We start from the raw sequence: 14,256 nt of genomic DNA on the forward strand, positions 1-14,256 counted from the left end.
AGAGAGTTTGTATGTTTCTAGTACAGGGCAAAAGAGACACACAGTCAGAGTGATGACAATTAACTTGGGAAAAGAAGTATTTGATATCATCAATCACTTCAAGGTTTGCTTTCCATCCGCCAAAGCAGTTTATGAAAATTGTAAACGAACACGGACCATGGAACTTGGAAGAGCGAGATGAGGCGGGGAGAAAATTGAGAGCAATGTCACGGCAGGCATAAGTAAAGGGGTGGCCAGACGTGCCCCAGGGTAAGGCAGATATTTAACAGGGCCCCCCGTACTGGTGCTTTTCTGCTGTGGTAATCACAACACGTGACAGAACGTAAGGGGCGTTTGTTTGGATCCCGGTTTCAGAGAAATTTCACTTTGTCATGGCGGCTGTGGCGTTTGGATGAGAATGTTTCCTAGCAGGCTCCCAAGTCCCCAGTTGGTGGTGGTGTTTGCTGGAGGTCTAGGAGGAAGCCCATCACTTAGGGTGGGCCTCGAGGTTTCGAAGCTTTGCACCATTCCCAGTACACTTAATCTCGGCCTCCTGCTTGTGTTTTATATGTAGCACTCAGCTTGCCGCTTTGGTCACTATGTCTGCTGCCCGCTTATGGTACTTCCCTGTGATCACGTGGTAGAGCCTCTGGGACTGTCACTCAAAATAACTTTCTTCCACAAGCTGTCTGGCCATTGTATTTTATCGCAGCATCAGAAAAGCAAAGAAATACAAGAAAGACATGGGGGCAAAGTGGCCCCATCTATGATGGCCTCTCACCAAATAGATCGGGATGCAGAGAACAGAGCCGTCAGGATATTCTTCAAAGTCCCACTCCTATTGACCACCTTCTGTCAACTAGAACCCACCCCCTAAAGCGCCACAGCCTATAGAATAATGCCACAAGCTGGGGACCATTCAAACCATGCCCCTGTTGGGGGCCACTTCAGGTAGAGAGACTCTTAAATTGCCTGGGGGTGTAGTTTGGATAGTTTCATGGAAGATTCTAATTCAAAACTGAGTTGAGAATACTGTTTAGAGAGTGGGGTTCTTGCAATGCAAAAATAAGATGCTTCTTGTTGAAAGGGTCTTGATCTTCAAGAGATAGTACTCGTACGGAGTGTTAGGGAGGCAAAGTGAGGACTAAGGGAATAAAAGGTTAAAGGTCTGAGTGGCAGGTGGAAGTGGGTCAGGAGGCAGAGCAGCCTCCGCGGGACAGAATCACAGCACTGGACTGTGGAGCTTGAACTGTACTGCAGTATCCAGGCAGGCCAGAAAAGCCGGTACACTTCTAACCCCACGTCTTTCCCAGAGTGCCTCTGCTTTCTCTTGTTTCTACATTGGATCTCCACCATAATAAATCCTTTGACAAAAGCGACCAGTTCAAAACATGGTTCAAAACCAGTTGTCCTTGTATGTATTACTCACTCCGAGATTCTGTAGTAGTCAGTCTTTTGATCGTGCTCTAGATTGATTCATTTTTCCAAAATCTGAATGCGTGTGTGTGTGTGTGTGTGTGTGTGTGTGTGTGTGTGTGGCACAGAAGGTGTGCCTAAGAGACGAATGAGCTCTCTTCGCTAAATTTGGGACTGAAGATACTCCACCCTCTTTAGACTTGTAGGCACCTGGCATCTGCCCAATAAAACTCTCTTTCAAACCAATGAACCTCCTCTGAGGATGGTACCAGCATAGGGGACCAAGAAATACACTGCTAACTCACTGAATTAGTGAGAGGGAAGTCCGATCTAGCTACTTTTAGTTATTTCTTTTCATTTTTCAGATACCGTACAAATTAATGGGCCTCATTATGCCATTTTGTATGCTATGCACGGACGGCATACTTTGTTATATGTATTCTGTCTACTCCCATCCAAGCTCTTCTCTGCTTCTAGCTCATGTCTTTCTTCTTGACAAATAGTACTTGCCCCTCCTGCTTACCCTTTCTGCCACATGCATTGTTCTCTCTCAACCCTACCTTTTCTACTTTAACTCTCTCTCTCTCTCTCTCTCTCTCTCTCTCTCTCTCTCTCTCACACACACACACACACACACACACACACACACACACATACACACACACACAGAGTAATTTTAAATACAGGTTCCATATGTGAAAGAAAACATATATTGTTTACCTTTCAAGTCTGGCTTACCTTTCTCAACATAATTTTCAGTCCCATCAACTTGATAATGTCATGGCTTCGTTCCTCTTTGTAGATATATAAAGTCCCATCATTGTGTGTATCTCTCTATCTATATATCACATTTGCTGATGGGTATCTAGGCTGTTTTCATTGCCTAGATATGGTGGCTAATGAAGCAATAAACAGAGTTGTGCAATGTCTCTGTGGTATGTAGACTTATAAGTCTTCAAGAATATAGCCTAGAGTGGTAGAGCTGGGTCACGTGATAGTTCTATTTCCAGCTTTTTGAGAAACCTCCACACTTGGCTTTCATAGGGACTGTTTCAGGTCACCAGCACCGTTCAGTTCACAGTGACTTTACTAGCTTATAGTTCACCAGCACTGAATAAAGGTCTCTCCTCCCCCATGTTCTTGCCAATCCTTGTTATTTCTTGTTTTGCTGATAGCTATCTTAACTAGGGTGGAATGGAATCTCAAAGCAGTTTTAATTCGCATTTCCCAGATGGCTGAGGATGCTGAGTTTCTTTTCAAACATTTACTGGTCACTTGTATTTCCTTTTATTGGAGTCTTTGGGGTCTTTGAAGTATGGAGTCGTATTATCTGTTATGAAGAATTAGCATTCCATATCTGTGAGATGGAATATTCTGTAGATATGTTAAATTCTTTTAATCAATAGTATAGTTGAACTCTGGTATTATTGTCTTTTTGTTTAAGTGACTTATTTAAAGATGCAAGTGGAGTATCTGAATTTCCTATTATTATTATTATTATTATTATTATTATTATTATTATTATTATTTCAACTTACCTGAACATCTATGTCCATTTATGTTAATGTATGAACTGGGAGTTCTGTCTTTTGGTTTTTTATTTTGTTTTGTTTTGTTTTTGTTTATTCAAGACAGGGTTTCTCTGAATAGCCCTGGCTGTCCTGGAATTCATTTTGTAGTCCAGCTGGCTTTGAACTCAGAGATTTTCCTGCCTCTGCCTCCTTGGTGCTCGGATTAAAGGCACGTGACACCACCACCCCACAAGACTCATGAGGTTATATAAAATTATTATAAATTCTTTATGAATTATTCCATTTATTGTTAACAACACAGAGTGGGCTTTTTCCTCTGACTACAGTTTGAAGTCTACTTTGACAGATATCAGAATAGCTATGCTAACTCTTGGCTTGTCAGACCGTCTTCCGTTCTCTGCTTCTCAGTCTGTAGTGTCTTTATCAGTGGGGTGTGTTTCTTAGAACCAACTGGCAGTTGACGATTACTAATCCAAATCTTTGGTCCGCATCTCTTTGGTGATTTGAGGCCACTATATTTAAAATAATGATTGAAAAATATTTATTAATGCTTATGACTTTTATTTGTTTCAGATTTTGTTTATTTCTGTGTCCTGATCTGTTGGTTTAGAACTTCCAGATTTATCTGGTGACCTCATCGTGAAGCCTACTCTTGATGTCTTTGAACGAGAAGATAAGTTGCCCTGGGCAGTGACTTCTCTTTCCTTTCCTTTCCCTTAGCAGGGAGTTCTGTGGTAGAAGCTGTGTTTGGTCATCTCATTGACCTTGGTCTAAGTCTTTTTCTTCTCACTTTTCAGAAATTTTTCCATGTCTTGGTAGATTACCAAAGTTCTTCTGTTTCATTCTTTGGAATGAGGTCAAAATTTTCTTTCTGTGGGCCTCTCTTTAATGGGTCAGAGGAGACTTCTAACCCACTTTCTTACCTGAAGTCCTCCTTACCTAGAAGAAAAATTTCCTGTTTCATTGTACGACCTCAAAGTGCACAGTGCATTGCACCATCCAGCCCTGCTCAGCTGCTTCAGGCCACCCCAAGAGAGGTGGACGCCATTTTTTGTTTGCTGCTTTGTTTCTCTATTTTCATTTGTTGGTAACACACTGAAGTTGAGTGCCTTCGACCATAGTGACACAGTACACAGAGGCCTTTCAACCTAACCTGCCCAGACTCATCTGGAAGATCTGTTCAAGTGTAGCAGCTTTCGGGGACCCACTCCAGAGCTTCTGACTGACGGCTATGATGAGGCTTCTAACCAGTTTCAGGTGATACTGACACCGCTCCTCTGGATCACACTTTAAGAAACTGCAGTAGAAAAAAAAAAGAAACTTATTATACACATTGGAAAAAAAAGAAGCATCCCAGTAGCAGTGAGTCAATTGCTAGCCTTGGTGTTACAAGAAATGGCACTCAATTCTAGGAAACCTCCTCACTGAAGGAAAAAAACCTCAGGCAAATCTAAGGTGATGGATGGCCTACAGCACCTGAACAATAATTCCCAAACTGTCATAGATCAATTGTGAAGAGGGGGCGAGAAGATAGGAAGAGGTGGAGGATTAGGGAATTTTCCCATGCCTTGTCTCCTAGCAATGTAAAAGTTTACATCACGCTCAAAGTTTCACCCCAATGGCTGCCTAAGCACGAGCTAAGTAGGGCAACAACAATGGACATACTAAAGTGGAAGGGAAAAGACCATGAGGCCTCAACCCTACATAAAGAACTACAGGCAGCTGAGGAATGCTGAGAGTGGGACAAAGTCTTCTCCGAGAAAGAGCACACCAATTAGTTGCACAATGCCAAATGGTCAGCCTTGAAAAAAAAATATATATGCATTATACAGACTAAATAGGTTGAATTTATATGCTTAGAAATGTGTGTGTGTGTGTGTGTGTGTGTGTGTGTGTGTGTGTGTGTGTGTATACATAAATAAAAAAAGAAAACCTTATCAGGACAAAGAATTATATAACATTTAACTTTTTATTTTTTTGATTATGTGGCCTTGTGGTGAATTTTAAAGAATTTAAACTTGAAAACATATATATGCACTGTTTGTGCTGGGGTTAGTATTATTGTCAGCTTAATACACCTTAGAGTCATCCGGGAGGAGGGAACTTCAACTGAGAAATTGCCAAGATCAAATTGCCCTGAAGCCAAGTAGAAAAAGATTGCATGACCTTCAAGATGCTTTTGGTCATAGTGTATATCATAGCAACAGGAAGCAAAGAAAGAGCAATGTGCATAATATAAATTCATATGTGTGTATGACATACGTGTGTGTATTTATTCACATATATTTGTATATCCACAGCTCTTATAGGAGACAAAAGAGCCAAGTCCTCTGTGTTTATTATCTAAAGCGCCCATTCAGTGGGAATACAACTTTGCTTATGAGAGACACCCACTGCAACGACTTCGCGAGCTCCATAGGAAAATGCAACCCTTTGAGCGCACCTACCTGTAAGTCACAACAGCTGTCATTCGCGGTATCTGCTTTCCTTCTTCTTTCGGTCCCAGGAAAATCCACTTAAAGTCGTCTAAACAAGTGTCAGGTGTTTGTCGGTTTGTTTCTCCGAGTAACGTAGACTTGCTGGTTTGTAGTTGTGGATGGCCTTAGCTCAACGGCTTAGTTTCTTCAATTCTCCAGGTATCCACGGAAGTTTGAAGTTATCCACTGAGCACAGCGTGCTTATAGGAGATGAGGAGGAGGGTACAAAGACCCAACAACTTCCTGGAAAACTGTGTGAGTTAGTTGACCAGCATTCTCTCTATCTCTCCGACTTGGTTTTACGTTCCCTGAACCGTTTAAGCACTGTCATTTCTAGTCACTGGTTTCTTATCCCAGCCAAAACAATGTGGTATTTTTAATACCTACAGCCATTCAAAACCATGAGTAGTGAACACAGCTGGTGAGGAAGAAAATATATACCCCCTTTATGACTACATTGAATTGGTTTGGATCATTTGTCTTTTCTTTTGAAGAGAATTAACTATATCTTTGTTGGAGATCATTGGAGGTTTAGAAGCATTTCCAGGGTGTAACTCTGGTCCAAATGAGAACCGTAAGGGTGAAGCTTAGACATAAGTTCTAATTGGAAGACGAAAACTCCAACTTGGGCCAGCCTGGTTTGTCCAGGCATTGTCATGATTGCCTCTGACTGTGTTACAGGTAGACTGTCTCATCATTTAGCTATACTGACCACTCTAGCTTCTAACCCAGCTTCCATAACAACTGGTAAATATTGATCACACCTCTATTCTGGTCAGTATTGAAAGTAGACACCCAAGCCAATATACTATCTAACAGAAACCCACATGGGATTTAACATGGGTCAAAGTTCAGCTGTTATAGACAGCCCAGGAGGAGCCATCACACCTTAAGGGAAGACTTCTAGTGCAATAAACTTCTTTCAGTTCTTCCTCGGTTTTCCTCCAATTTCTTCCCCGGTTTGTTCTGTCTATGACAAATCTAAAGAGCAGAGATTTGAAATTCTGTCAGAAGGCTGATCGATTGCTCAAGAGGGAGATATTCTTTCCATCTAGTCAATAGGTTATAGCTAGATGTTCTTGTCAGTGTTCACTTCATCTACTTCCTCCAACCCAAGAGCTTTGGCTGTTCAGATCCATCCCATTCCTTCCTGCAAGGCAGCAGTCTTCTGCACGGTGTCCTCTGGTAGCCTTTCCTCTGTCTCTGTGTCTGCTTCAATAACAAACAGCCGTTGCTGAGGCACTGCAGTTGACGTGTCTCCTTCCAAAACTCCCTCCAGTCAAGGGAGATCCCTCTTCCAGAGGACGGATCATCATCTAGACAACAAGTGGCTTGTTGCCATAGAGACCCAGTAGGGTGAGCTGTGTTTGTTTGCTTGCATCACTCCTGGGAGTGCGACAAAGACTCTTCTCTACGTCACGCATAGCTAATGTTTGGTAGGCTGCGGGCAGGCTTTTCCTGTGGGTAAGCTTTAATCAGCTGATCAGGGGCGATAATATCAAGACCTCTGTTTGATACGTTAATAGTGACAGATACACTTCCACACTCAATAACACGGTGTCCTCTCTGGAGTCACATTGTTTTGGATGGGATAAGAAGGCACAGCATTTGCTAGGGCAGGGAGGAGGTTCCTCTTCACATCAACACACACTCTGCGTAGTACTTGTCACCACAAACTGTCTTGTTCCCATTCTGGTCTTGACTTTCTGCACAACCCTCTCTGGGTTTATACGCGCTTTGGCAAATGCAGCAAAGTGCTGTTTCCTGTTTCTAAACTCGCAGACAGCCACCCATATATCTTAGCTGTCACTTTTAACCAGATATCAGCCCAGCTTGTCCTCTGGCAGTTAGCTGGTTGATGCATTTGATAGTCTTAGTTAATTTGTCTATATTTCCATAAGACTTAAAACCCTAAGACAGAAAGTAAGCAGATGAACGGCCCCATGCCTAAGGCCTGAGAAAACATCAGTGGTGACTTCACGCAGATGGTAAAATAGCACTCACTCTCTTCTCTGTTTGTTCAGAGAGAAGAGAAGAAGAAACCTCCTTCACAGGAGCTTAACCAGGCCGAGGGCATCTACACATGCAATATGGAGGATATATCTTCTCCATGGGAAGCCCCCTCTCCCAGTGGCCAGTCACTCCCGAAGTTCCCTTCGCTCTCTCAGAAAAGCAACTCCACTCTTGGAAGGGATTCTCTACATTGCTATTCGGAAGCCCCAGACCCTTCACATTTAGACGGATTATAAACTTCAGGCCTTCAAATGTTCTGTTTCTTCACCTGAACTGTGTCTGCTCATCTGTGTGTGTGTCTCATAAACAATGCTGTCCTAGAGCAAATCTCATCATGTCGGGAATTGGTTTAATGCTTATCTCCTGTAGACCTTATATTCCACAACGGTAAGGAGCAAGTCTGCTTCTCTTTGACCCTGATGTTGGACACATAAGAGACTCTCAGAAAATGTTGAAGTAAGTAATGGACATGTAGGGCACTTCCTTTTTTCCTCTTTCCTTTCTTTTCTGTGTTTTTTTTTTCTTGTCAAAATGAGCGTTGCTGAAATATGTTTGTTTTATGCATGACTAATTGTTCCCATTTTGGAATTAAAAAATATTTTCTGATTCATTTCTTGCAAGTAGAATCACTAGGTCAAACACTGTAAACAGCTTGGATTCCCCTTGAGAATCAACACATTGCTTTCCAGAAAGCTTTGTACTCGACTGACCAGCTGGGCATTGCCTACATCCTTCTATATCTATCAACACTGTTAGAAAAAGATGCTAAGTGTGTGGACATGGAAAGAGGAAAATTTCCTTACCGTTCAGCTTTGTCTTTTAAGTGCTGAGAAGTCAGTTACCTCCCCCACCCTATTTATAGTTCCTCTCTTGTGTGTTGTTTGGTATCTTTTATCAGATTTATCTTGTGGAATTTTTCTTTCTTCTTTTCTCTCTCTCTCTCTCTCTCTCTCTCTTTTGGACATCTAGTCTCACCAAGTAATACCATACCTGGTTTTTTATAAATTTTTATAAGCAGTTTGCATTTTTTTTCTCTTTTCTTTTTTTTGGAGCTGGGGACTGAACAAGCGCTCTACCGCTGAGCTAAATCCCCTACCCCAGCAGTTTGCATTTTTAAAAGTTAGAACATTATGTATTATTTGTTTCACAGATCTCTCCACTTAGATGTTTGTATTTTAATTATAGGGTCTCTCTCGTGTTGGGAATTTTGTTGATTTTATGTGGCCAGGCCATGGTCATCTCCCTTGGGATCTGTCATATACCTCTTAAATTTATAGTACTCTTCATCCTGCCCAGTGAAGGGAAGGAATATTTAGCTACTTTTCCCTGACATTTACATGCGTTGAGTTCCTTTGCTGTGTTTTTCGTACTTCTGTGAGTGCATTTATCTACAGGTGTACTGAAGGTCCTCAGCCATTGAGAGTTTAATTTGATATGGGCAGGAGGCAAGGATTACCTTTTTCCGAAGATTGTCTCCATATAATTTGTGGAGTAGTCTTTTCTTTCTCGATTATTTGAGATGTCTGCCTTTATTATATTAAATGTCACTATTTAGCAGGGCTTGGTGGCTCACACCTGTAGTGCCAGCATGCAGGAGGCTGAGATAGAGGATCAATGTTAAGCTCAAGGCCAGCCTAGTCTATATAAAGATTTCCAGGACAACAAGATATATATATATATATATATATATATATGCAAGACCCTTACAGACTAAAGGGCAGCAACAAGTTGGACTGCCATCTGGTTAACAGTGACAACTGAGTATATGACTGTCTACAAGTTTAGAAACAGGAAACAGCACTGAAGACCAAAAAGGAAAAGAAATGTCACTCTTTAGCTGGGTTTGGTGGCTCATGTCTACAACTGGAGCACTTAGGAGGCTACGAATTAAAAGCATGAGGCAGGCTTGGCTCACCTGACTCTCCTCCTTTCCCCAGACCACTATTATTCAATGGTCTTTCTTATATAGAGACATGAGAAGAGAGGGCACTTTGTTTTCCCACCCATTTTTTCCTGGCCCCCTATTTAGCAACAATTAAGCCTCACTGAGAGAAGAAGCTGTGGCATCTTGGGAAATCCTAGCAGCAGCATGGTGAGCTGGCAGGGAACTCAGTGCACCGGCTCAGTCTTGAACATAGATGAGTTGTCCTGGCCTCGTCAAGGTACAGCTTTCATTCATCTGATACTGGACTCTTTATAAAAGCGTGTGCACGTCCAACCACTGAAACATAAGTTCTGTGCCAAAAGATAGGATATCTCTAATCTTTCCTGGTGTGTCAGAGACCTGCGTTTCTATGGTGATTTTTTTTTTCTTTTTCACAGCATGATGCAGTTGTACAAAGCTGGGGGAATGACAGGTTTAACTAAGACAAGAGTCAACAGAATGTTCCCTTATAGAAAAACCACTAGCCACACACTAGGCAAGATGGCTAGGAGGAGGTATTTGCTGGTTGGTCCTCTCTTTTCTTTCTGGCTTACTGGTTTTTGACTTGGTTGTGCAACTTCATAGGGCTTGCAAGTTGGTCCCCAGGAAACTTGAAATCACAGAACTTGACATTCCTTAGAAGATGTTGTAAACTTTCCTTGACCATATTTTCCATAAATCAATTTTGGGAACAAAAATAAGTGATTGTTTTTATATTTTAAAGTACAAGCAATGAGAGTGCAGAAGTCTTCTTCTGTTACTAAGTCATACTTTCTATCTAAGTCTTACTGGGTTTAAATAGAAGCTTCGTATTGTGAGGTTTTTATTTGGTTGATTTTGTTGTTGTTGTTAAATTTTGTTTCTATCCTTTTTTGTTTTAGAGAGGGTCTCAAGCTATAATACCGGCTAGTCTAGAACTGGCTACATCAACCAGTTTGGTTTCAAATGCACAGAGATAAACTTGTCCCTGCACGCTAAATGCTGGGATTAAAAGAGTACACCACCATGCCTAGGCTGCATTGGTTTTTGAGATAGTGTTATGTAAACCAGTCTGGTCACAAAATTGCTATGAACTTGACCTCCTTATTCTCTTGCCACCACCTCCCTAATCCTGGGGTTACAGGTGTGCAGAACCACACCTGGACTTGAATGGGGCCATTTTAAGAGTATTTCCATACCCCTCAGGAAAATGTGGATCTGTGATATTCATTTTACTTAGGGTTGTACTTGCGTGCATCTGTGTGTGTGTGTGTGTGTGTGCATGCGTGTGTGTGCATGTGTGTGTATGCATGTGTGTGTGCATGTGTATGTTTGTATGTGTGTGCATGTGTATGTGTGTGTGTTGTGTGTGGGTGTGTGTGTGCATGTGTGTGTATGTATGTATGTATGCGTGTGTGCATGTATGTGTGTGCATGTGTGTGTGCATATGTATGTGTGTGTTGTGTGTGGGTGTGTGTGTGCATGTGTGTGTATGTATGTTTGTGTGTGTGTGTGTGTGTGTGTGTGTGTGTGTGTGTGTGTCTGTGTATGGAGTGTGTATGTTTGTGTCCCAGGCTGGCCTCAAACTCCAGTGACCCTCCTATCTTGGCCTAGAAGTACAGGGATTCGTAAGTGAGATATAAGGCCAGAAATATGCTGTCAAATGATTTCACCTTCACTTGACACTTAAACATCTCTCACCTAAATCACACATGTCTAATTAATATTCATTTTATTGATTTAAAAAACTCTATGAAAATGTCTGCCTCTGAATGTGTTAGGAAGTAGGGTACAAATGTTGCAAATCTCCTATTGCAAATGTTTGGGGTCTAACCCTGAACAGAAAAGAAGTAGCAGAGATGCCCCTGACTCATCCTAGCTGAAATAAAGGGGGGCCTTCTCTCTAGCTCCCTTTCCCCCTCTTCATCTCCCTAGCTTCTCTTTGCTCCCCTTCTCTTCCCAAAGTCGTCATCATCTTTCAAGATGCTTCTGCCCAACCTGTCATGATTATTGCCTTTATCTCTGTGAAGAAAGGGGCTCTCGTCTACTGAATTTATTAATGTAGCCCCATATCTGTCCCCTAAGTAAGTAATCAATATTACTGAGCTGGGTTCAGTCATCCGATGGCCACATGAAGTGCGAGGTTCTGGGGAGCTGAGTCCTTTGGTGAACTGATATCATCGCAGACCTGGTTCTTCAGCTCTTGACTTTGTGGGTTTTGGTATTGACTCAATCCTCAGTCAGACTTCCTTTGCAGTTCCCAGCTGCCTCTTGCCCCTTATCTTGTTAGTCAAATATGGCAGAAGAGACATTGGGACTTTATCTTACAATCCAAACAAATATCGTGAGACTCACTGTGTTACAGTCACTATCGCCTGGGATACATAATGTACTGATGGCTTACCATCACCGAGAGAGGGTCACATGGAGACCTGAACACGAGAGAGAAACAGAGCTTCTAACTTCCCTCGCCAAGAACCAAGAACAAGGTTGGTGGTGATAAGCAACCAGAACCCCCTCCATTTGATTTTTCTTTCAGGCAGTTAGGCACAGATATGGGTTATGCTTGTGAGGTAAATTTGAGATTTCCTAAGGTTCAGAGGAATCATCTCCTAAAAAGATTCAGGAAACCAATAGTATGATGACTGCAAAGAAATTGTTGTCACCCCAGTTGTTCTGTTGGGATAACTTTCTGGGGCCTTAAAAAACTAAGCAGCCATGCATCTCCTTTTATTTCTTTCTCTGCATAGAACACACTGGACATTGATACTTCCACATCTCTGGAAGCTTATTCTCAGGTTAAGCAGTCCCGGAAACAAGCCCAGTGTCCTTAAGCTGCGGACACTGGTGCCTCCCTGCCCTTCCTCCGTTCCGTATTGCTGTTACTAACCCAGTATCCACCCCAAGTAGAATCCTCCTTGGATCTGTAGCACAATGACAGGGACATCTATGTGAGAGGCAGGAGGTGGAACTCTTTCCTAGACTATTCACCACGTCAGTCAGAGCACCAGCAAGTACGATTCTCCCTGCGGGACTGAGTGGGTAACAGCAGGAGTGTAAAAATAAACTGCAAAAGACCCGTTCCTGCGTCCCCTCAATCCTGTGCTCCGAGGCAACTTCTACTATTAAAATGAGCCTGGTGGCTTCCAGTGACTCTTCCTATGTAAACACCTGTGTACACATTCTTGGTCTTCCTCACACACATTGGAATTATTTTAAAGGACCGTATCTCTGATTCAAGGATGGTCTTTCCCCCTTTCCATGTCAGAAGCATATTATTCTTTATCCCGGTATCTTTTTGCTGATAGAAGCTTCTTGCTTGTTGCTTCCAGCACCACGATTGGATGCCCTTACATTTATAACCATCTACATATTCCAACGTATATCCGAAGATTAAGTTCTACCATATGTCATTGCTGGGCCAAAACTATTTGCTCTGAAATTTTCAAACAGTTGGTTCTGATTGCACTTCTGTTCCTAAAGTTTGCTGTGAGCATTTCCTAACTCCTTGGAGTTTAATTTAAAAGATTGATCGCTAAATCTCCTTCTAGCACTAACAGGTCTCAATTCTAAGATTCTCATCTCTTCTCCACAGTGGTTTCTTGAGGCTAACTCTTATTTTTGGGTTATTGAAATGAGCTCTTTATTTAGTGGCAAGTCAGAAAGAGAATGTTTGAAAATGAAAATGAAAATGCAACCGAAAAGGATCACACACTTCCTGTAACCATCAGGAGGGGTAGTGGGTCATGCCAGTAATATCACGGTAATCCCAATACTCAGGAGGCTGAGAAAGCAGGATGTCTGAGAGTTTAAGAACAGCCTGAGCTATGAGTGAGTTGAGTTCAAGGCCAATTTGGGCAACATAGTGTAGTGAGACCTTTTTTGGAGCGAGTGAGTGAGTGAGCGAGTGAGCGAGTGTGAGAGAAAGAGAGACAGAGACAGAGACAGAGAGACAGAGAGAGACACAGAGAGAGATAAAGACAGAGAAAGAGGCACAGAGAGAGAGAGAGAGAGAGAGATATTCAGGGTGGACTGATTTCCCATCATAAAAAAGAGTGAAAGTGGACGTTTGTTTGAACAGGGGCAGTGAACACAGGTGTTTGATCTGAAAGTGGAAGTCGCTGTGAAGATACAGGAATTCTCTGTGATGAATGGGGAGGTGGGGACATTAACTCCACCCATAACCTTTGAATCAGTCTGTGGCGGAACCTGCCCAATCCTTGGCTGGAGATCCTACCAGGAACATTCAGGGAGCTGCAGAAGTTTGTAGGTGACCAGGATAGTGGAATTCCCTTAGAGTGAAGGCAGAAGTCTAGCATTTACCTGGTTAGTAGTCTGCTCCTGGGCTAGTTCTCTAAAGTCATATTTAAGCACTCAGGTACAAGAAATTGCTCTCACTTTGTTGTTTTGAGAAAGTCTTGGCTAGATATCTCTAGTTGGTCTGATACTGGGTACCCCAGGGTTAGACTTGCAACAATCCTTCTGACTCAGGGCTTGAAGTTACTGGTTTATTCAATTTTGCCTGAGTTAGTAGGTCCTGATTTAATTGAAAGACTCACGTGCGTTTTCTTTTCAACTCAGCTGATGGTGTTGATATTTCTTTTTTCCTAAGAATAGCTGATCCAGCCCTAAAAACACCACCATATTCTGTTAGTAATTCAGAAATGATTGAGATGTAGACCCTTCCTAAGTGAAAGTCAGCACGCTATCTTAGAAAAATTCATACAAGGCAATGGTAACTTCTCCTTAACAAAATGTTTGCACTTTTCTAATTTAGCAATACCTACAGAACCCCACTCTCGGGCTGGACAGATGGCTCAGTGGTTAAGAGCACTGACTGCTCTTCCAAAGGTCCTGAGTTCAATTCCCAGCAAACACATGGTGGCTCACAACCATCTGTAATAGGATGCTCTCTTCTGAAGTGTATGAAGACCAA

At 42.2% G+C, this 14,256-nt stretch overlaps 1 long non-coding RNA gene across 1 annotated transcript; it reads right to left on the reverse strand.

Annotated features, from left to right (window-relative positions):
• Positions 1–3,190: 3,190 nt before the first annotated feature.
• On the reverse strand, positions 3,191–7,252 carry LOC120098793 (uncharacterized). The gene is made up of 2 exons (XR_005497283.1): positions 5,375–7,252; positions 3,191–4,224 (listed from the first exon to the last, which is right to left on the reverse strand). It is a non-coding gene; the product is annotated as an uncharacterized LOC120098793 (long non-coding RNA).
• Positions 7,253–14,256: the final 7,004 nt, after the last annotated feature.

The sequence above is a fragment of the Rattus norvegicus genome, chromosome 1 (genome assembly GCF_036323735.1).
Source record: "Rattus norvegicus strain BN/NHsdMcwi chromosome 1, GRCr8, whole genome shotgun sequence".
NCBI lineage: Eukaryota > Metazoa > Chordata > Mammalia > Rodentia > Muridae > Rattus > Rattus norvegicus.